Source organism: Emys orbicularis, chromosome 2 (genome assembly GCF_028017835.1).
Source record: "Emys orbicularis isolate rEmyOrb1 chromosome 2, rEmyOrb1.hap1, whole genome shotgun sequence".
Classification (NCBI taxonomy): domain Eukaryota; kingdom Metazoa; phylum Chordata; order Testudines; family Emydidae; genus Emys; species Emys orbicularis.
The window spans coordinates 152,860,306-152,882,108 of NC_088684.1; positions in this window are offsets into that span (position 1 = coordinate 152,860,306).

Below are 21,803 nucleotides of genomic sequence, written 5' to 3' on the forward strand. Positions count from 1 at the left end.
TTAATAAAGTTATGACTATTTGAGAATACCATTTGGAGCATGCAGAGTGGAACAATAGCAAAGTATACATGTCTGTCTACGCTTCATGCACAGTGCAGATGTGTGTACCAATGTTGTTTTATTAACATATTTTCCCATGCTTCAGGGGAATGAGCTGGCCTTTGGGGACTGGATTTGCTTATATTTATTTATTTTTTTAATTTAATTTTCCCTCTTTTTGTTTTCTCTCTTCAATCTTTTAGGAAATGGCAGGGAAATTTAAATTCACAAGCTAATACGAATGCAATGAGAAGCCTGAAAAAAGTCAGGAAACGCCAAAAGTTAAGTTTTCTGTTACTATGCTAATGTGATATGTTGCAATTGCTAATCCTCTTTTGCTTGCTCACTGACATTTTTGATTTAATCCATACCATTTTAAAGGGGGAGGGGGGCACGCAGGTTGGTCTTTCCAGCATGAGGGAGCCCCCAGCAAGCATTCCCCCATGGGATCTCCCTTTTCCACTGCATCAAATGCAAACAACATGTCTTCACTTTTAAAGCATATCTCTTCCGTTGGTATGTTCTCAAATGCAGTCAAGCTGCCCATATACACCTGTGATCTAACAGCGATGCCAGCCTCTACTGTCCTTTAGTCACATTTTCCCATAAGCACCTTTGCACTTTCTCCCATGCCTCTGGGTACGCAAGCTCTGTCAAAAATCTGCAGGTCCACTACATTATCCCCCTTCACATTTCTCCGTTAAAACCCATGTCTGTTGTAATGCCTGCAAAATACTCAGCAATGGATAGGCAGTTGTGACTGCTGCTTCTAACAACACTCTATGCTCATCACAATTGGCTCACTTTTATTTTGTTAATTTGTTGTATCCACCAGTTCTCCTTCACCTTTCTGTATGCCCTTCGGGGCCAAAACTGTCTTATATTTTTGTGTGTACAGTTCTTACCACATTCCCTCATTGGGAACTGTAGATGCTAATTGTGATGCTGTATGGAATTTGAGGGGATTCCATTTAGGATATTATGAATACCAATATTGTAAAAGTGCAATGAGTTATGCCAGATGTGCCGTGTAAATTATCTGCAGAAATGTTATAATTTGCCAGGTATGATAATTTTGTGTATGTGTTTGTATTACCTTTGTATTGTAGGTTGTATGTATGGTATGTCTGTAGTTCCAAACTTGTACTGTGCATCTGGGTGACACTCCCAGACAGATTGGCATCAGCACTGCCTAGCCTGATGGACGGCCCATCAAGGGACATCAGCTATACAATTGACCCATTGAGAGAAGGCAAGGGATACACCTTATGACTCAGCATGGCATGCAGGGATGTGCCTATGGACAGAACTCTAAAGCTTCCAGGCCATGTGTTTGGAACAAAGGAAATCAAGCTGCATGGTAAAAGACTATAAAAGGCAGCTGCATTTTCTCTATTTTGTCTTCAGTCTGGCTTCTTGTCTTCATTCCTGCTTCTTACCTCTGGAGTAACCTTTCTACAAACGAAGCTCTGAAAAAAGGACTGAATGACCCATCCAAGCTGTGGATGTGTTCCAGAGGGATTTTCAAGCTAGCAAACTCACCAATACTGCTAGGAACCTGATGGACTTTGAAGTCTTTGTATGTATGTGACTGTTTTACCGTTTAACATCTCTCTTCTTGTTCTTGCCTTTTTTTTACAATAAACCTTTAGTTTTAGACACTAAAGGATTGACTGGCAGCGTGGTATTTTGGGTAAGATCCAAACCTATACTGACCTGGTAACGTGGCTGACCCTTGGGTCAGAAGAACATTTTGTATATGTGAGCAGAGTTTTTTAAATAACTTCTCACTGTATTGGATCTAGGTGCTGATTGGGACCCAGAGATCTGGAATGTAATAAAGGGGACTGTCTGATTTCTTTTTTGCTTCTTGATAACCGGAAGCACAGTTTGTGACTGGTTGGGGAGTTTAACCTAAGTGTGACCCACCAGTCTTGGGAGTTTCATTTGTGCATGCCCTAAATATTGTTTGTATTTGGGTATTATACTTCATTGGTGAGAACAAAGATCTTCTATAATATATCCAGTAAGTATAAAGTTTAAAAAAGTCCTTTGAGAGATCTGTAAATTTTCCTTGTTATCTAGCAGCACACTCACACAACATACATTTGTGTCACTGACAGCAGAAGTTGGCAATTATGCAAGCAGATGAGTTATTCCAGACATAACTCAGGGACTGAATAGTCACAATTCAGTATGGTCCTTTATTTGGGACTTGTGGCAAATCTATAAGGTTAGTAAATATTAACCTTTTTAGTCCTCTTTTTTTTTTTTTTTTGTAAATTAAACGCATTTACATATTAACTAATGCCCCAGAATCGCTGATATTAGCAAAAAGTTTTATTTTTTAATTCTAGGGCCCAGAATGTTGACTCTTAACCTGTGAATGACCTGTACTCAGGATTTTTTTTAATGTAATTGAGATTTGTCCACACCTATGTGTTTCCATGAAAAATTTTCGTTTTGATGAACTGGCATTTTCCAATTAAAAATTTTCAATTGAAAAATTCTCAACCTGCTCTAAGCTCAAACCTTAACTCAAAGGAAGATGAAGGTACTTACACCTTAGAGGATCAGGCTCTTAATCATTTTAGACTCATGCTGAAAAAATCATGGTTTCCCCAGCCCCCAATACTAATGCACAGAGAAACCAAACAACTTGGCAGCATTCTGTATAACTGTGCTGAAATGTTGATGTTTCAAACCCACAATCTTTTTGGTCATGTTTCCTATAGCAGCAAATATAGATGGTCTCATTTTGCTCTCACTTACATCTCTGTAAATCCAGTGGCTTCAATGTAGTTACGTTTGTTTTCTACAGACATAAATGAGATTAGAAGGTGGCCCACAGAGAGCATGTCTTGAGTTCTATTGTAAGTACTATCACTTAGAGTAAAGCTGTGAATACTTCTTTTCCTTTACATTTGCCTCACATAGTTGACACACCTTCAAAAATTTACAGTGAAAAATTTTTCCTTCAGTTTTTAAAATAACTAGCATGTTTTCATGATCAGTACTTTTTATTATCTTTCCTGAGTACTTTATATTTTTAACTTTAAAATGTGCCTATTATGCCAACCATTGGCAATATTTATAGGAGAGTACACCTGATTGCTTTTTTAAATAATTTTTCTGTCTGAGTTTCTATAGGAATTTTCCAAAGATGGGTACAGGTGTATAAGCGTGTAATTCTGCTCTGGAAATCACAAATTGTTCTTGAACAATTTGATAGGGGGAATCATAGAATCTACTGTATAATTCCCCATTTTGCACTATTGCTTGGGTCCAATTTTCCTGTCTGATTCCAATAATCGTGTATAGAATATTTTCACAGCATCAGGTGTTAATAAACGTTCAGAGCGGTATGGGAGAACATCAGGGCAGAGAGGGGCTTAAAACAAACAAAAAAATAGACCATGATGCACAGGGAGCATGGAATGATTCGCTCCACAACTGTCCAGTTCTTCACAGTAGAACTAAAATTTCTTGCTTTTGGGGGGAATGGGGGAATGTCTTTTTGTAATCCTCAATCCTTGTATGAATTAAATCCCAAATGCACTGTAAATTTAATAGTGAAAATAAAATAAAAAAGTTTTCATGCTGTAATTAGTATTTTGTATGAAACACTGAGCCGTAACTACTGAGTAACATGATGCTTTTAAAGCTTTAGCTACAGGTTAGTCACTAATAGATGTATAATCAGACATTTAGAAAAAAAAAGTGGGTTTATTATTATTTTTAAGCTAACATAGTTGCATTTTGTGCAGATGACTTACAAAAGTCAAATCTTTAAACCTCCTCTTCTTCATGAAACCAATCCATATAGTTACACCAGGACACTGACAGAATTATGAATGCCACGTAATTGCTGTAAAGTGGGATAATTATTTCAAGAAAGACTGTTCTCTTGCAGTATTGATTCCCATCAAATTTGTCAGTAGATGTTAAACTTTAATTAAAGAGTGATCTTTGTCAGTCACTCTGTTTCCCAGATTTAAATTAGAGACTATATTATCATCTTCAATTAAGTTTACCTTATTCACTGTCAGGGATGTCTTTGGAAGAAATAAACTCGCTCCTCCAGTATTCCCTTTCTGGGAGTTCTGAGGTGGTGACAGTACCACTGAGACCTCTTATCAATGTCAGCATTAGTAGGGCAGAGCCTTTGGGATCATTGGTTCCTTAAGCATTTTCAAGAATTTGCTTACACAAAGGTTGCAAATGTTTACCTCCCATTCCCACCTCTCCCGCCCCACATTCCATCAACAGGCCCAGCTTCAACTGCCAAACAAGTAAAACCTTTAATATCAATATCATGTTTAATGCTCTTGAACTGTCATAGACCAGCATTGACAAAACATTAGGAATAACTCGATGTAAGGTTGTAACGAGGTAGGGGCTTGGGCCCAGATCCTCAAAACTCCTGAGTTCTGCCCCTTTTAGGATTTGAGCCCTAACTCCATTTAATATCAAAAGAAGTTAGGAGCCTAAATAACTTTGAGAATTTCTGCCTTGGAGACTTTGAGATGAAAGTTAGTGTAAGATATCGTGTTTAAAGCACTTTAATAGAATGTTTTTGACCTTAGTCATTCAAGTTCCTTATCTTTCATTTACCATTTAAGATCTTGTGACACCTCTTCTTACTAGATATTGGGAGGTTTCATAGTATTTACATTTTGCCAAATGTCAAGTAAGATTGCATAAGTCCTTGAATACCTGTGCAATGCAGTGCATCAATAGAGAAGATTAATTCAAATCTACTTCATCCTTTAGAACAAACAAACACACAACTATGATCAAACTAACATAACTTTTAACTTCCCACAGCAAAGGGATATGCACAGCAGCCTAGATAAAATAAGAAGTGACCCGAACCTTCAAGAACAACAGGAAGTTAAACCAAAAATAAACCATTTTTAGTTTTAAAAAGCCAATATTCTTTTAGCTTCTTTCATGACCAGAAGCAAAAATACCAGAATATCATGAACTCTTCTAACTGCATAACAGTCAGAACAGAAAACTGGGAAGTTATTATAAACTATATGAGATGCTGTTCTTGTAAGATTTATAGATTGATCTGTTAAACAATGTGGTTCTAACAGCCTTTCTTAAGTTGTGCAGAAGGAAATGCAGTATTGGACTGAATTAACTTTCCAATTCTTCAGAAGTTCACTTCTTATTGCTATAAGGATAGGAAGGCAAAATTATATTTTGGTTTACAATATTGTGTGGAGGTGCTCTGAGGTATGGTGATTACATCTGTGTATGAACCATGGGTGTTCATTCACTGATATTACCTCTTGTGGGAACTTGGAGTGTTCAGCCCCTCTTCTGGTCAGGCACTATTACACTAAGCCTAATAGGTATGGACCCAATCAGAGCTCGTTGTTGAAGCAAATGGGGAGTTTGCATAAGGAGTAAAGCTCAGCACAGTGCAGATGGCTGGTGTAAGGCTGTCAAGACTGCTTCCCCACCCTGAACTTTAGGGTACAAATGTGGGGGCCTGCATGAAAACTTCTAAGCTTAACTACCAGCTTAGATCTGGTCCGCTGCCACCATTCCCAAAGCTAATTCCCTTCCCTGGGAAGCCTTGAGAAACTCTTCACCAGTTCCCTGGTGAATACAGATCCAAACCCCTTGGATCTTAAAACAAGGAGAAATTAACCATCCCCCCTCCTTCCTCCCACCAACTCCTGGTGGATCAAGATCCAACCCCCTTGGATCTAAAAACAAGGAAAAATCAATCAGGTTCTTAAAAAGAAGGCTTTTAATTAAAGAAAAAGGTAAAAATCATCTCTGTAAAATCAGGATGGAAAATAACTTTACAGGGTAATCAAACTTAAAGAGCTCAGAGGACCCCCCTCTAGCCTTAGGTTCAAAGTACAGCAAACAGAGATAAACACTCTAGTAAAAGGTACATTTACAAGTTGAGAAAACAAAGATAAACTAATACGCCTTGCCTGGCTGTTTACTTACAAGTTTGAAATATGAGAGACTTATTCAGAAAGATTTGGAGAACCTGGATTGATGTCTGGTCCCTCTCAGTCCCAAGAGCGAACAACCCCCCCCAAAAAGAGCACACACAAAAGCCCCCCCCCCAAGATTTGAAAGTATCTTGTCCCCTTATTGGTCCTTTGGGTCAGGTGTCAGCCAGGTTACCTGAGCTTCTTAACCCTTTACAGGTAAAAGGATTTTGGAGTCTCTGGCCAGGAGGGATTTTATAGTACTGTACACAGGAGAGCTGTTACCCTTCCCTTTATAGTTATGACAAAGGCTCTCTGCACCACTTGAACCCTGAATAGGGGCAGGGCTGAGATTCCATTTGCTGTATGTGCAGCTATGCAGAGGTGCCACTGTATTTCCCATATCCCAGTGGAAAGGCCTTGGTACTAACTCTACATGGAAAGGCTTCTTGGAGTCAGACTAGGAATGGCTCTTGGACAGGCCAGGTGACGGGCCCATTGATCTGTGTTTATGTGGAGTAACCAGGGCAGAGGGACCGCAACCACTATTCAAGCCCATAGGCTGGAGCAGCAGCTTTTTGTGGGGAGGAGGGGCATGCATGACAGCTTTGGAGAGCGGGGGGGGCACTTCACATTCCCAATCACACTGCACTCAGCTAGTATAGCAGTCAGTTATTCTGCCTTTGTGTGGGTGGAGTGAACACCTGTAGTGGCTGCTGGACTGGGTCATTTGTCACTTGGGAGTTGATCCAACTCCCACTGAAGTCAATGGAAATATTCCCATTGACTGTAATGAAAGCTGGATTGAACCCACTGATGTCATTGGAAGTTGTATCCTATTGTAAAGGTAGAATTGGCCCTTAGTCATTTATTGAAACCACTTAATACCATATAGAGTCTTGTACAGTGATTACAATATTATAAGAACAAGGGGATTATTATATCATACAAATCTTAACAGATGTGCATTTATCGTTTTTATAACCTGTACATACTAAAAAGCTTTAAGTCCTATATAGCTGCAGCAAAACATGAAATAATTCATGCAATACTGCTGTTTCTTTTTCAGCTCCTCCTTTTTCTTAACGCTTCCATATCTTGAGCTGTGATGTAAAACTTCTGTTGAATTCCCTTTTTTTTTCCACCATAGAACAGAGTGAAGAGAACAAAGCCAAGGAGATAGTTAATATTCTGGCTAATTAGCCACTGGAATGTGAATAGTGCTGGGTAATCAAAAGTGAGTTTGCTTCAGTGAGATGTGATGTCATGGGAAAATGGGCAGGGGCCACAGGTGTTTTGGATGACCGGGACTTTGGGAAAATTGGGGTGTTCTCTATTTAGATACATATATGACCCTCATCTTATAAAAAACAAAATAAAACCAACACTAGAGTCCCTCTACAAGAAATAGCAAAAGACTAGCATCATATGTTAAACTATTTTTATTTCTACAGATGATGACAACATAATGCAGATTTCTCCTGAGGTAACTTGAAATCAAACATAATATATAACATCTTTAAACATTATTTTTATGCTTCATGTTATTTTTTTTCCTCTTCCCCTTGACTTAAGCTGTGCATTGCAGATGAATTCCTGTGTACCAATGGGATTTGCTCTGTGGTTTTCAGCCTTTGAACTTTGGTTTGTGGAAAATAGAGTAAAATCTAATTAGGAGGTAAATTATACAATTAATTAAAAAACAGCAGTTGAGCAAACATTTTATATGAAAACCCATAAGAAATGCTGCTTAAGTTTTTTTTACAAGTAAATAGCACCGAATGTGTTATCTAATGAGGTGGGTTCCACAGCAGCAACTCATTTACTGCCATTGAGGCTGTATTTGCATTTCAGTGAATCCCTTCTTTCTTATGTGTTTAAAAATACAGTCCCAGTTATGATGAAGTGATGGAACAAGTTTACCCATTTAGAAATACTGAAATCCACATAGTATGCATTGCTAAACAGCATCCACAATTAATTGTATTTATAATCCAGTTACAATTTTCTGAATCTGAATTTATCATAATATGTCAAGACACAATGGATTTCATGGTAAACCAAAGTCTAATAACATAAATCTGGTAAAAGTAAGTGTATGTTGGAAATACAGTATTTTAAATATTGCTACAAAGTTTGAATAACATGAAGTCACACTGGCCACTCCAGGTTCTCCAACGCACAACTGCCTCTGCCTCAATCTCTTGTGATAGAGACCTAGAAACCAGACGTTAATAGGCCACTTCCACCTTAATTGAATTGGTCTCATTAGCACTGATCCCCCACTTGGTAAGGCAACTCCCATCTTTTCATGTGCAGTAATATATATACCACTTACTGTATTTTTCACTCCATGCATCTGATGAAGTGGGTTTTAGTCCACGAAAGCTTATGCCCAAATAAATGTGTTAGTCTCTAAGGTGCCACAAGGACTCCTTGTTGTTTTCATTTTCTCTGTGATTTGTCAGAGGTAACATATCTGTGTGCAAATTCAGTTTTTGACTGTTTTCTCTTGGAAGTTTTAAAGATTGACATTGCCACAGCCTGAGACGATGGGAGGGAGCTATGAAGTTCGGAAGAAAAGGTGCGCAACATTTAGGAAGCTACTGGCGTGGTCTAATGCTTGCCTGATTCTTCTTTATCATACTTTTTTTCCAATATGTAATTTTATTACAGTCTTTGTTTCATGATATCCTGCCTGCAGCAATCCCTCATTCAGGTTTCACTTCTGTGTCCACCTATTAAGCATCATTACATTAATGCCAGGGTTTTGCCTCAATTTCAGTTACAATATCTGTTACATATGAGCAGTTATAGACACCAATACAACAGCTTCCTAGCTGCTGATTGCCATTTTGCATTCTGTTGCTATGATTTGAATAATAATTTATACTTGTACAATCCCTTTCATACAAGAATCTTGGACAATTAACTGTCTCACAACACCTCTTTCAAGGCAGGTTAAAATACTATTTTACTCACCTTAGAGACAGGGTAGACAAAGAGAGTTTGAGTAGCATGGTAAAGGTTAGATGGAAAGGCAGTGGCAGTGACAGATACAGTTGTGAGGAGTACCTTGGTTGCAAGCCTTTACTGCTCTAATCACTAGACTCATTCTTTCCTGACTACATGCTCTAACTTCTCCTCTTCTGCAGCCAGGTATTTTTACCTTCACTATCACTGTTTCCATCCTGTCTACTACTTGTGTTAATCTTCCCGGGTTCCTTCATACGAATCTACAGACAACTTTGGTTGTTCTTTAGGCCCTGATTATGCAAACTGGTCTGCATGGGGTAAGCCCATTGGGTTCACTGGGACCCCTCATGGGGTCTGCAGAGGTACAAGAGCTTGCAGGATTGTCATGGCACTTAAGATGTCTGTGCAGGTACAACATAGATGAGGCCAGTAGCCAAGAACAATGGCATTAAAATGGTTGTAATTTAGAGGGGGTACCCGGGCAGAGGAAAGCTGCCTTGCTATAGAAGATTGTGGATAAAGAACAGAAAAAGCAATTTGTTCCTTTACCTTCACACCCATGCCAGGCTCAGGTAGGAATTGGGGATCATTGAGAATTTGGCCTTGTTTACACTGGAAAGGGGTAACGTTTTACCTGTAGTCAGTACCGGTGCTAGTCCACTGGGGGCCCTAAGCAGGAATATTATATACCACTCAGTGACCAGATGTGTCAAATATCTTATAGGCTCATTCAGCTGAGAACTGAATCTGTTTAAAGATCTATTATTACTCATCTGGAGGTAAGCCATTCACAATCTTTGAGAAATTGTATTTTGTTTTTTAAATTTCAGATGTGAATTACTTGGAGGAATTTTAGCAGATCTGTTGGTTGTTCATTAATATAGAAAGCTGTTATTTATACAGCTTTTCAAAATAATTATCAATTGACTCACAGGTTTCAGTGGACTGTATAAAGGTAACATCCATAATTTCAGGTGCACACACTATTAAACACACTTGTGATCCTGATTTGGTCTTTTAATTTTGTTTTCATAGTGTTGTCCTCCTGCTCTCCTCTCTCCTCAGTGAAAATATCTGAAGACCTTGCTTGCTTGCAAAAACAAAAATTAAAAATTATTTCAACTGCCATGAAACGCATACCATGATACTGGCTAAAATGTGTACATTTCCCAAGGGTCGTTTCATGTCTAGTACCAGATAAATGCTACAAACAGTTGACTGCATAACCTAGTGAACAGAGAACTAGACAAAGATTAAACAGAACAGGATTCTGCTCCAACCTGACCTTAGGCAAGTCACATCTCCTTAGTGCTGTGACTTTTTCTTGGTGTGTATTTGTACAGTGCCTAATATGATGGTTGCTATCTTTGCCATCACACTGGGGATTGAACCAGCGACCGCCAGAGCTAATACCTTGAACTAAAGCGCTTTACCTAGGGCTGTAATGGACTTATATGCTCTGCAAATCAGATACCGAGGGGGAACTGTAATTCACACTCACCGGTGGGCTACAGCTAGCACCAAGAGGCCCCAACAGGAGTTCGGACCTCTGGGCACTACTCTGGTATAGGTATAAATGAGACATTCAGGTATGGTCCAAGACTCCAAATGTGTGTTTTCTAACACACGTTTTTCCCTACAGTTTGGGGGTCTGCAGTGTTCTGCCTCTAACTGTGTGGTAGAAAATGAAGAGCAGGATGGGGAATGAGATGTAGCTTGATCCCACATTGTTAATTCACTGAATCAGCACCAAATTGTTCTGTTTCCATAACAGTGTCTGATGTAATTCGTTCCACAAACTGCACAGTATCCCCCGAGTGGTGAACTCAGTCAAAGCTCAAAGTATGAAGACTTTTTTTTTTATATCATCAGTGAAGGCTCTATGTCTTTTCAGCAACAGCAGTAAATAATCAAGGAAGAATCTCACCATCTCATCTTGCAGTTCTCACAGTCCAATTTCTATCATATGCTGAAAGGCAGACAAGCAAAACTGTAAATGATTTCTGTTCCTCAGTTACCTTGATTTGAAGAAAAATTGTAACGTCAAACTGAAATGAAGATGGTAGAGCTAATATGTCTCGGAGCCATTTTAAAGGAAACTCACCCCTCCTTGCCACCCCCAGCTAGTACCATACAAGAGGCTCAGTAGTCCTACAAGTTAGATATTCCTTTCCTTACTTTGGATATGTTATTTTTTTGAGGATTTTAGTTTCCTGATTCCAGCCAGCCACTGCATTACTAGAATCACCTGCTATAACCTCTAGTAAGGCACCTTCCCATTTTTGGTTGTAAATTGTGAGCCCAACATTTTTTAAACTTGCAATCTATAGCTCATGAACATAGGATGGGACTGGCAATCCCATCATAACATCTTGTTAATAAATTTAATAAAATGCATCTTAAAACCAATTATGTTTCCTGTTCCCACAAAACAAACAAGAAGTATTTCTTCACACAGCGCACAGTCAAACTGTGGAACTCTTTGTCAGAGGATGTTGTGAAGGCCAAGACTATAATAGGGTTCAAACAAGAGCTAGATAAGTTCATGGAGGATAGGTCCATCAATGGCTATTAGCCAGGATGGGCAGGGATGCAAAACCATGCTTTGAAGTATCTCTGTTTGCCAGAAGCTGGGAATGGGTAACAGATGATGGATCACTTGATGATTACCTGTTCTATTTGTTCCTTCTGAAGCACCTGGAATGGCCACTGTCGGAAGACAGGATACTGGGCTAGATAGATCATTCGTCTGATCCAGTATGGCTGTTCTTATGTTCTCCTATTAGGAGGCTGTTCCAGAACTTCACTTTGCTGATGGTTAGAAACCTTTTAATTTTCAGCATAACCTTTTTCCTTCCCAGTTTGCACTCATTTCTACTTGTGCTGATATTGTTCTTTATTTTAAATAGCTCTTCTCCCTCCTGATGTTTTTATAGGGAGCAGTCATAACCCCTCCCAGCCTCTCACAATAGCAGATAGTGAACTTAATTCTCCTCTCAGTTACATCAGTGTAATTTCAATCACATTATCCCTGACTTACATTAGTGTAAGTGAGAAGAGACTCACCCCACCTGTTTCCTCTAAGGAGTCTCTGGTTAGTAATATTGTCATAAGATTATATTCCTTTCAGGGTCAAGTCTGTGTTGAGGGGTAGGCTGCAAAAGTAATAGCTGATGTCGTCCCTTATCTTGTGTGAGGGGGAAAAAATGAAAAGTGTGTTGTTTCCAAACATCCTGCTTGTTCTTTGCCTTTAGCATCATGACAATTAATCAGAAACATTTTTTTGCCAAGGGATTAAGTTTTCAGCAAGGGGACAAATACATCTTCTGCATAGATTTTTGTTTTTTTTTTAAAGTGACAAGTCACAAAAGTCTTACATCCAAAGAAATGAGTGCAGCATAGTCCTTAAGCTCAGAGGAGTCAGACAAGAAAAGGGGAAGGAAAGGAAAAACTGCTGTACATGTTTCATGGAGGAAATCCTGATGCTGCCTCCTAGCTAGTGTCATGTCAACAGAAAGCTAAGAAAAAAGGGAGAAGTGTGATGTGGTGTGCAAACCCCGCATTAGGCAGGAAAGGGCTAATCAGCCTGTGGGCTCACTCAGCCCTGCCCTGCTTCACCTGAGAGAGATTACAAATCTGGAGGGAGGGGTTAAAAAGGGAAAAAAGCCCAGTGCAGTGGCTGGCTGGGAGGAACAGAGGACATTTCATGCTAGCCCCTTGGGGGAAAAAAAAAAAAAAAAAAGGCTTGTCTGGGGCCAGGACCAGTCCTAGTGTGCCTGAAGGGAGGCCAGGTTCAGGCTGGAAAATAACCAGAGGCTTCTAGACTACAGGGTATTCCTAGGGGCAGGTAGGCTCATCACAGAACTCTTCCATGAACTTTGTTTCCTATGACTTTGGTGTTTTTCTTGCAAGGGTCTGTGGAGGAATGGGACTGGTGGAAAGATGTAGAGGTAAGGTATGGTATGGTAGGAGGTGGTCCGGGTAGGAAGAATTTAGCTGTTTATGAAAGGATCTCTGGGCTGGAACTCTGCATAGAGGGAGGGCCTGGATTCCTCTAAAGGTAGAAGGTAAAGGTGGTGTGGAGGCCTCAGAGACAAAGGCTGGAAAGGATTATTAAGGTTGAAGTTGGGCTGAAGACCCACTGAGCAGTTGCTGGACTATAGAAATAAATGACTCAATTTACCAGTATGTGACTTGACTGGAGCACTGAGTCATAAGAAGAATTAGACCACTGCAGTACTGGAACAGCTGTCAGTAGGGGAAAGGCACCTGAGGAGGAGATCCTCTTACTTCATGGCCTGAGGGAGAGTTTTGATTAGGGAGTGACTTTATCACAAGAAGGTAGCAGGGCAAAAGCCTCACAAAGTCACTCTAACTATTGAGAATTAGAACTAAGCTAGCTCTAGGAGCAAGTGACAACGAAGGAAGGTCCATTTACAATACTTTAATGAAGGGTTGTTTTTTTTTTTAATCAATGTTAATATTTTCTTGAGCTGAAATCAGATAAGTGATATGCTCTCCTTCCAGATCTGCTCGGAGGTTCTTATCCCTGGCAGATCTCTCCAGCAAAGATAGTCTGTTATTCACTCCTAAGGCTTGCTGTTAGAGGGAGGGGATATTTCCATAAGAGCCTGTTGACACCGGGACCTTGAAAGTGATACTGTTTTTTCAGTGCTGTCATTGTCCTGTCCTTTTAGTGCTGTCATTATAATACTGAGCAAAGGAAAGAGTGTTCCCTGGGGCTCCCTCTGTTACATTTTGCTAGGGAATCTCACTGAAACGTACAAGTTTCTGAATGTAATGCAACTGTATTCATGGACAATTATAACTGGAAATTGAATGGTGGGGGAAAAGTCATGAGCATTGGCCAGAGCCATTTCTTTTTCTTTTTCCTGTGCTGTTGTAGATATTAATTAATCTTCCCTTTATTCATTCATGGTCCTGCAAGGTGAAGCTGATACATTTTTCGCTTAACTAATTCAGTTATATTTACAATGAGGTTTAGGGGAAGCCTTCAGCTATCCTGAGAGCCATTAAAACTACCGATTGATCATATATCTCATCTGTCACAAAGACTTGCATGTTTGGCACTGTCTAAAGGTCCTCTGACTCATGAGATTTTTGGCAGGTGTTGAACTGTGCTGGCTCACAGCAGTTTGGCAAATTGGTACTTTTTTCATGGTCGTTTCCATCCTTTTTGTTCTGCAGAATCCATACTTTATTAATTATTATTAATATTATTATTATTATGTATTATTAAATTAAACATTTGTCTCCACTGTAAATAAAGGTGTGCTTTGACATTGAGATAGCTATCTTGAAGTAAATTAGTAGTGGAGATAAGGCAAAGGTAGCTTTCACCTCGATGTATCTAGTCACAATAAACCTGAAGTGGGGGATCTATGGTTGAGCTCAACTAGCCACATTGAGGATTATACATCAAGAGACCTTGAGTTAACTATGTTAAAGTAAAAACATTTTTTTTTAACTTAGCTTAAATTTCTAGCCCTTTATTGTCGTGAAAACCATTTATAAAATGTAAATACAGTGCAAACTGATGCTCTGATATCTGCCATAGTCTGGAGGTAACCTGAAACAATAGCTTGGAGAGGAATAAACTACTTTCATTCATTTTAGTGAAGTGTTAATTCTGAAATAGAGCTGGGCAAATAATGTAATTTTTTCCAGTTCACTGGCAATTAAGGATTTTTTTTTTTTTTTAAAGGGGGTTGGGGCAAACTGAAAACCATTTTGTTGTTGAAATTTTCAATGACTCAGTTTAAAAATATTTTTGGGGGCAAATAAAACATTTAGTTCAAATTGAAACAAGAAACGTTTTGTTTAAATTTCAGGCATATATTTTAAAAAAATTAAGTTAAGGGACATTTTGAAATAAAAAGCAATTTTGAATAGAAAAATCAAATCAATTCATCTAGACAATGTGAGAACAAAACATTTTGGGGCTGGATTTTTCTGGAGTTTTTTTTTTTTTTTTTTTTTTTTTTTTAAAGGTGCGGGTTTTTTTGTTTTGCGGTCTTTTTGACTGAAACATTTGGTGAAATCCACATGAATTCATGAAATGTTTTGGGGTCACCCAATCTGCATTTTTTGCTGAAAAATGTTTCAGCAAAAAAATATTTGTCCAGCTTTATTCTGAAGAGTAATGTTGATAACTTAAATGTCAACATTTGTTAACAAGTTCACTGCTGATCAATGCACACAAGAAAGAAGAGACATAATTGTGTCCAAAAATCTGCACAATCCACTGTAAGTGATGTATCATTTTTGTGTCCTCTGTGAGTGGTAGGGTGACCGGACAACAAGTGTGAAAAATCGGGACGGGGGTGGGGGGTAATAGGAGCCTATACAAGAAAAAAGACCCCAAAATCGGGACTGTCCCTATAAAATCGGGACATCTGGTCACCCTAGTGAGTGGAGAGCATGGTCTGTGATTTGAACTAGGGAGAGTACCATGACTCCTTCCTCCCCCCCCCCCCCCCCCCCCGCCCCCAATCAGGCAGTTTTTTTTTTTTTTTGTAAAGATATATTCTTACTCTGATGTTAATATACCAATATTAACATCTCCTAATCCAGAATGCTGGCTGGCTGCATTGACATTTGGAGTAGGAGTTCTAACTCCCCTAATACACCTCTTAACAAATGTGAAGAAACCAAGGCACAAGTATTGATGGCATCTCATTGAGTTAAACAAGCAGAAGGATCAAATGGATGTTTGTGTTCCCATAGCATAATAACCTTTAGCTTTGCTGCTATTTCTTAAGCCCTGTCCATAGTTAAGGAAATTGACACCCATCTAACAACTTAATGTAGTTATACCAATTCAAACTCCTTATGTAGATATGCTGCACCCACATAAAGCAGGACCTACACCAGAGGTGGGCAAACTATGGCCCACAGACCACATCTGGCCTGTGGGACCCTCCTGCCTGGCCCCTGAGCTCCTGGCCTGGGAGGCTAGCTCCCAGCCCCTCCCCTGCTGTTACCCCTTCCCTGCAGCCTCAGTGTGCTAACATGTGGAGATATACCTATCTCATAGAGCTGGAAGGGACCCTGAAAGGTCATTGAGTCCAGCCCCCTGCCTTCACTAGCAGGACCAAGTACTGATTTTTGCCCCAGATCCTTAAGTGGCCCCCTCAAGGATTGAACTCACAACCCTGGGTTTAGCAGGCCAATGCTCAAGCCACTGAGCTATCCCTCCCCCCACCGGTGCAATGCTCTGGGCAGCCGGGCAGCGCAGTTGCAGAGTCGCGGCCTGACCCGGTGCTCTTGGCAACGTGGCTGTAACGCCGCCAGCCACCTGTGCTCTGGGCTGCGCGGTAAGGGGGCAGGGAGGGTTGGATAGAGGGCAGGGGAGCTCGGGGTGGTGGGCAGGGGGGTGGATAGGCGTTGGGGTGGTCAGAGGGTGAGGAACGGGGGGGAATGATGGGGTAGGAGTTCTGGGGGGGGACGTCAGGAAACGGGAGGGGAGGGGGTTGGATGGGGCAGGAGTCCCAGGGGAGCCATCAGGGGGCAAGAAGTTGGGGGGTAAGATAGGAGGCGGGGACTGGGCCATGCCTGGCTGTTTGGGGAGACGCAGCCTCCCCTAACCGGTCCTCCATACAATTTTGGAAACCCAATGTGGCCCTCAGGCCAAAAAGTTTGCCCACCCCTGACTTACACTATTGAAGCTTTATTGGGTAACAAAGTGAAGTAATTTGTACCAGTGTAAATTTCCTAATGCAGATAGTCTGAGTTCAGTACAGGAATTATTAGTGATAAGGTCCTTTAAAGAATGTCCACAAATAAAGCAGTAACAACCAAATAGATACATCTCCAAAGTTGTCCTTTACAGGTAAACTGCTTCTGAACAATAAGTTTGCAATAATTCAGGTTTCGCAGTCTACTTAATCCTTCACCACTGAAGTGAATAGGAGTTTTGCATTTAAGTTCCATGAGCCCACGATCAGGCCCATTAGATGATGCTGTCTTCCTTACTAGGTGGTTCAGACAGGAGTTGTGAGAACTAATTCAAAGCAGTAAAAGAACTTCTGGGAACAAGGTAACTGAGTAATTTAAGGTAAGGTGTTTGGATCAGAAGTCATCCGCTTTGTCTATGGTGTCATTGTAGATGTTTCAATTATCGCAAGGAGTGATGAGCAAACTGCCCTCTTTCACTAATCTGGTATTTAGTGCCTTTGTCTTGAAACAAACATTACAATTTTTAATTAGAAACTGGCCCATATATTTTTTTTAGAACATAATGTTTTAAGGCAGGGAATCTGCCTGCTCTGCTTCTCTCCTTCAGAGTCCCCTAACCCTGCCTTGCTCATCTTACAGTCCCTGCAGGGCCTTTAGAAACATCTGCTATTTGTATTTTGAGGGCTACAGAGTTTACTGCGTTGAATAAACAAAGACTGTGAATGGCTATCCAACTACAGAAGCAGTTTCTCCTCCCTTGGTGTTCACACCTCAACTGCTAGCAGAGCACCTCACCCTCCCTGATTGAACTACCTCGTTATCTCCATACTGATTTATACCTGCCTCTGGAAATTTCCATTACTTGCATCTGAAGAAGTGAGGTTCTTACCCACAGAAGCTTATGCTCCCAATACTTCTGTTAGTCTTAAAGGTGCCACAGGACCCTCTGTTGCGTTGAATAAGTGAGCATGCTTCATTAGGAATGTAATGCAAGTCCAGGTATTTGCCAAAACTGAGCTGTAAATGCAACTTGAACCCTGCAATGTCCCACTGAAGATAGTGTGCAAACTACAGCCTGTTGGGCAACTCCGCTGGTGAACACCAATTAAACTAGTGAACCAAGGCCTCCATTCAGCTAGATGAGGTAGATGATATTGGCAAAGGCATTTGAAAACGTAAAATGAAAGTATAAATGCCAAGGATGAATCTACTAATTATTATAGTCGTATGCTGGGAAAGTGACATAGTCCATATGGCTTCAGAAGTTGTCTGTCTCTATCACTTTGTTACAACACAATCTCTTTTTTCAATGTGAAATCACAAGGACCAAACTGAGAGGCCCCTCCCCACCTTTTCACAAACTATAATTGCCCTTCAACTTCCATGAGGAGAAGAAATAGTACATATAATATATTAATATTTCAAAGTGAAAAATATACTGAACTTGTGCACCAGTTGGTTCTCTGAACTCAAGGGTTTTCTGCTGGAGGTTGGTTTACCTAAGTGCCTGGGGCACCGTCAAACACTGCAGAGGGAGATATATTGAACAGTGAAATCCCAGATGCCCTAGCCGCACCCTTTCTCGGGCAGCACCACCACCACCCATTTTGGACAGTGTTATCAGACTGAGAACTACCCAACTACCACAGCCACCTGCCTCTCTATTAGACTTCTCGGGTCCTTGGCTTTTCAAATGCTTCAGATTCATTCTCTTGTGTTTTCTGTGTGGGAGGGGTAACGGTAAGGATATATTTTTACTTTGTATTGTATTTTGTTTGTGCACTTTCTTTAATTTTACCATTGACCAAGAGCATCCTGTTTTCTCCCAATACTGGAGACCTTGGTTCTGTTATATGCAGTTCAGGTTCCTGCACTACCCTCATAATCATAGTATCTGACTGCTTAGTGCTAGTCCTGCTGCTACCACTGACCTGCAGAGTGATCTTGAGCAAGTCACTTTTGGCTCGCTATGGCAAGCCTCCGTTTCCCCACCTGTAAAATGGAGATAAAGGTAATAATTAATAGCTCTCCTATCTAAAGCATATACAGAGCTCTTTAAAATCTAAGTATTATCTGAATAATTATATAATTCTATTCCAGTTGGATTAATAAGGTTATTTTGTATAGCAATTTTAATTGTTAGGTACTTGTACCCAGAAGTCTCTTAGTAATTAAGAATGGCTATGAAGATGAAACATACAAAAGACTTCCTCACCCCACCAAAAAAAGTGTCCCAAACTCCATCCTGAACACATGACAGTGGATGTTTTTCTTTCTGGAATTAAGAAATATTTTTTCTGTCTTTCCACTAACTGATTTAATATATCATATGTGGTTAGATGTTGATAGATGTTTGGCTGTGTATGTGTGTTCCCTCTGTGTGTTGCCCCAACCCTGCACAGACAGCTGGCATGGCAGACCTCGAGTGAACCACCCAATGACCACAAGATCCGTTAAGGGATGAAGGCACCCAGACAGTTTTATTGTTAACAAAGCACGATATTAGTATCCCACAGACTCTACTGGACCATGTATGCCTGTAACAATGGCCCAGTTCAGTGAATGGCGGGACTTTCTGTTCCTCTCTAGACCAGCCAAAGGTACTCCCTCTGATATGCATCTCTATATCTGATACAAACAAGTTAGCACTGCCCCTCTGACATAGTTAGTTACTGCCTCTTGACGTGGCTAGTTATTACCCATTATAATGTATATGTTGGTTCGATCAAAACGTCTTTATTACATACTGTCATCCTGACCTTGTATTTTAGGAGGGGTCAGGGTGTTCGTTATCCTTGGGGAATGTTTTTGTACCATCCTTGATATTGGGATGTTCTGATACCACTTGATATCGGGATGTGTTTGTGAGAGTACTCTGACTAGCACTTCTTAGGAATGTGTATTTTTACAATATCAGCCCTGTTCTTGCCAGATTCTGTGAGCAGGTCCTGCCTCGTACCAGGCCTCTGATACAAGGGCTTATGTCTCAGGCTCTCTTCCTACTAGATCATATAACAGCAAGTAGTGTGATGTTCTCATCATTGATTGTTCCAAATTTTAAAACAAACTGGACTATATAGTGGTCCTGCTTCATGAGAATGCCTATTATCACAGTAAATTCAGTGTGTGCAGTAAATGGCTCTTAAAATTTTTGGTCCAAGAGTGAAGAAAAATCAAGTCACTATCAAAAATTAAAAAGGATCCATTGTAAAGTGTTTGTGTCCCTGTAGGTCTGTCTGCTTGTGTCCCTGACAGCCAGCCCCAGTTCCTAAAATAACAAAAAAGGGGGGGGAAATCTCCTTTTAGAAGAGCGTGTGTCTGTAGCAATCTAGTTCTGAATGTCGCCTCCTGTGAACTTCAGTGGCACAGCCCCTGGTTTCATTCCAGGTAGTCTCTTCATCCCCAGTCCTATGGAAGTTCCAGGCCAGCTATGCAGAAGAAACCTAGCAGGCAAAAAAGCAATTAACTTAAGAGTTTGGAAGAGCATCTTCACCAGGGTCTTTAAAAAAATAATCTAACCACTAGCAAACACCTCACTGCAGCTCTGGTTTGTGAGGTTTTCCCTTTCACCAGCAGAGTACAAATGCCTACAGAAAGCAGGGCCACTGTATTAAAACAGTGATCAGCTGGCTGCATTTTCCTAATCATGGTCTCATTAGTTTGGACAGCCACCATCTAACGAAAGGAAAAATACACTGCTGTTGATAGCTGCACTAGCTATGAAACCTAGAAACCCATGTTAGGGATCTGAAACAGCTGTGACTTCATTGGGATAGAACCCCATTGGCAAGTGTATGTGAGATGGATGAAGAACCACCACCATTCATTTGATGTAAAAGGATATAATTTTGTGTGTGAACCTGACTATGGGATTTTAGATATAGAGGATGGGACAGGGTTTGCAAAATCAGTGGGTCAGATAGGTGTCAGATCCTCATCTAGCGTAAAATATGTAGCTCCATTGATTACACTGAAGTGCTGCCTGAGGATCTGCCCCAGTATCCTTGAATAAATAGGTTTACTTGTATCAATGTGTTAGATTTAAAGCAGGGGTCTCAAACATGTAGCCCGCCAAGCTCCCCTGCCTCCCCCGGAGTTATTTCCTGCGGCCTGCCAAGCTCCCCCCCAGCGTGACACGTCCCTGCTCCTCCACTTACCTCCCAGCGCTTTCCCACTGCCAAACAGCTGTTTAACAGTGCTTAGGACTTTCCAGGAAGGAGGGGGGAGGAGCGGGGCCACAGCACGCTCAGGGGAGGAGGCGGAGAAGAGGCGGGGCCAGAGCAGGGGTTTGGAGAAGGGGTTGGAATGGGGGCGGGGAAGGGGTGGGAAGTGGCAGGGTGGGGCCTCATGGAAGGTTTCAGTGATGTGGCCCTCAGGCCAATGTACTAGTCCTCATGTGGTCTCGTGGTGATTTGAGTTTGAGAGCCCTGAATTAAAGTGTAGCTGACCCTTTTATTTTTTTTCTTAAATAAAAATCTCAGGTCATGTCTACACTAACACTTATGTCAGCAAAACTTTTGTAGCTCAGGGATGTGAAAATAAAATAAAGCCCCTGAGTGTTGCCAGCATAAGTGTTAGTACACAGGGCTATGTCAACAGGAGAGGTCTCTCCCATAGGCATAGAGCAGCTACATGAGCGCTCTTACAGCAGTGCATCTGCATCAGTACAGCTGTGCCGCTGTAAGTTCGCTTGTATAGACATGGCCTCAGATCATTTGAAGACCATCAGCTGTAATTGTTCAAATGCTAAAGTTTTGCTGTGGTATTTTCCTGGAAGCCTTCTGTGATTTTTTTTTTTTTTTTTTTTTTTTTTTCCCCTTCAGTCTGTTGCTGTCCTAACTGGTTCATGTGTTTTGATTGATGCCTACCTGCATGTCTTGCTTCTTATTTATGTTTTGCGGATTGCTGTTCTGGGGTCCATCAGCAAGTGTAACTTTCCCTGCCCTCTGCAACAATTTATTTTTAATAATGCTATTGTTTGCCTTCTGGAAATAAAAACAGAGAAGGTAAGTAGTGAGGGAAACTTTTAAGTCTCCCCTCACAAATTTACCTTGTTTTTTTTTTTTCTTGTAAGTAACCTTTTTTTTAAAAAGGCCAAGTCTACACTACAAAGTTTTGCTGACATAG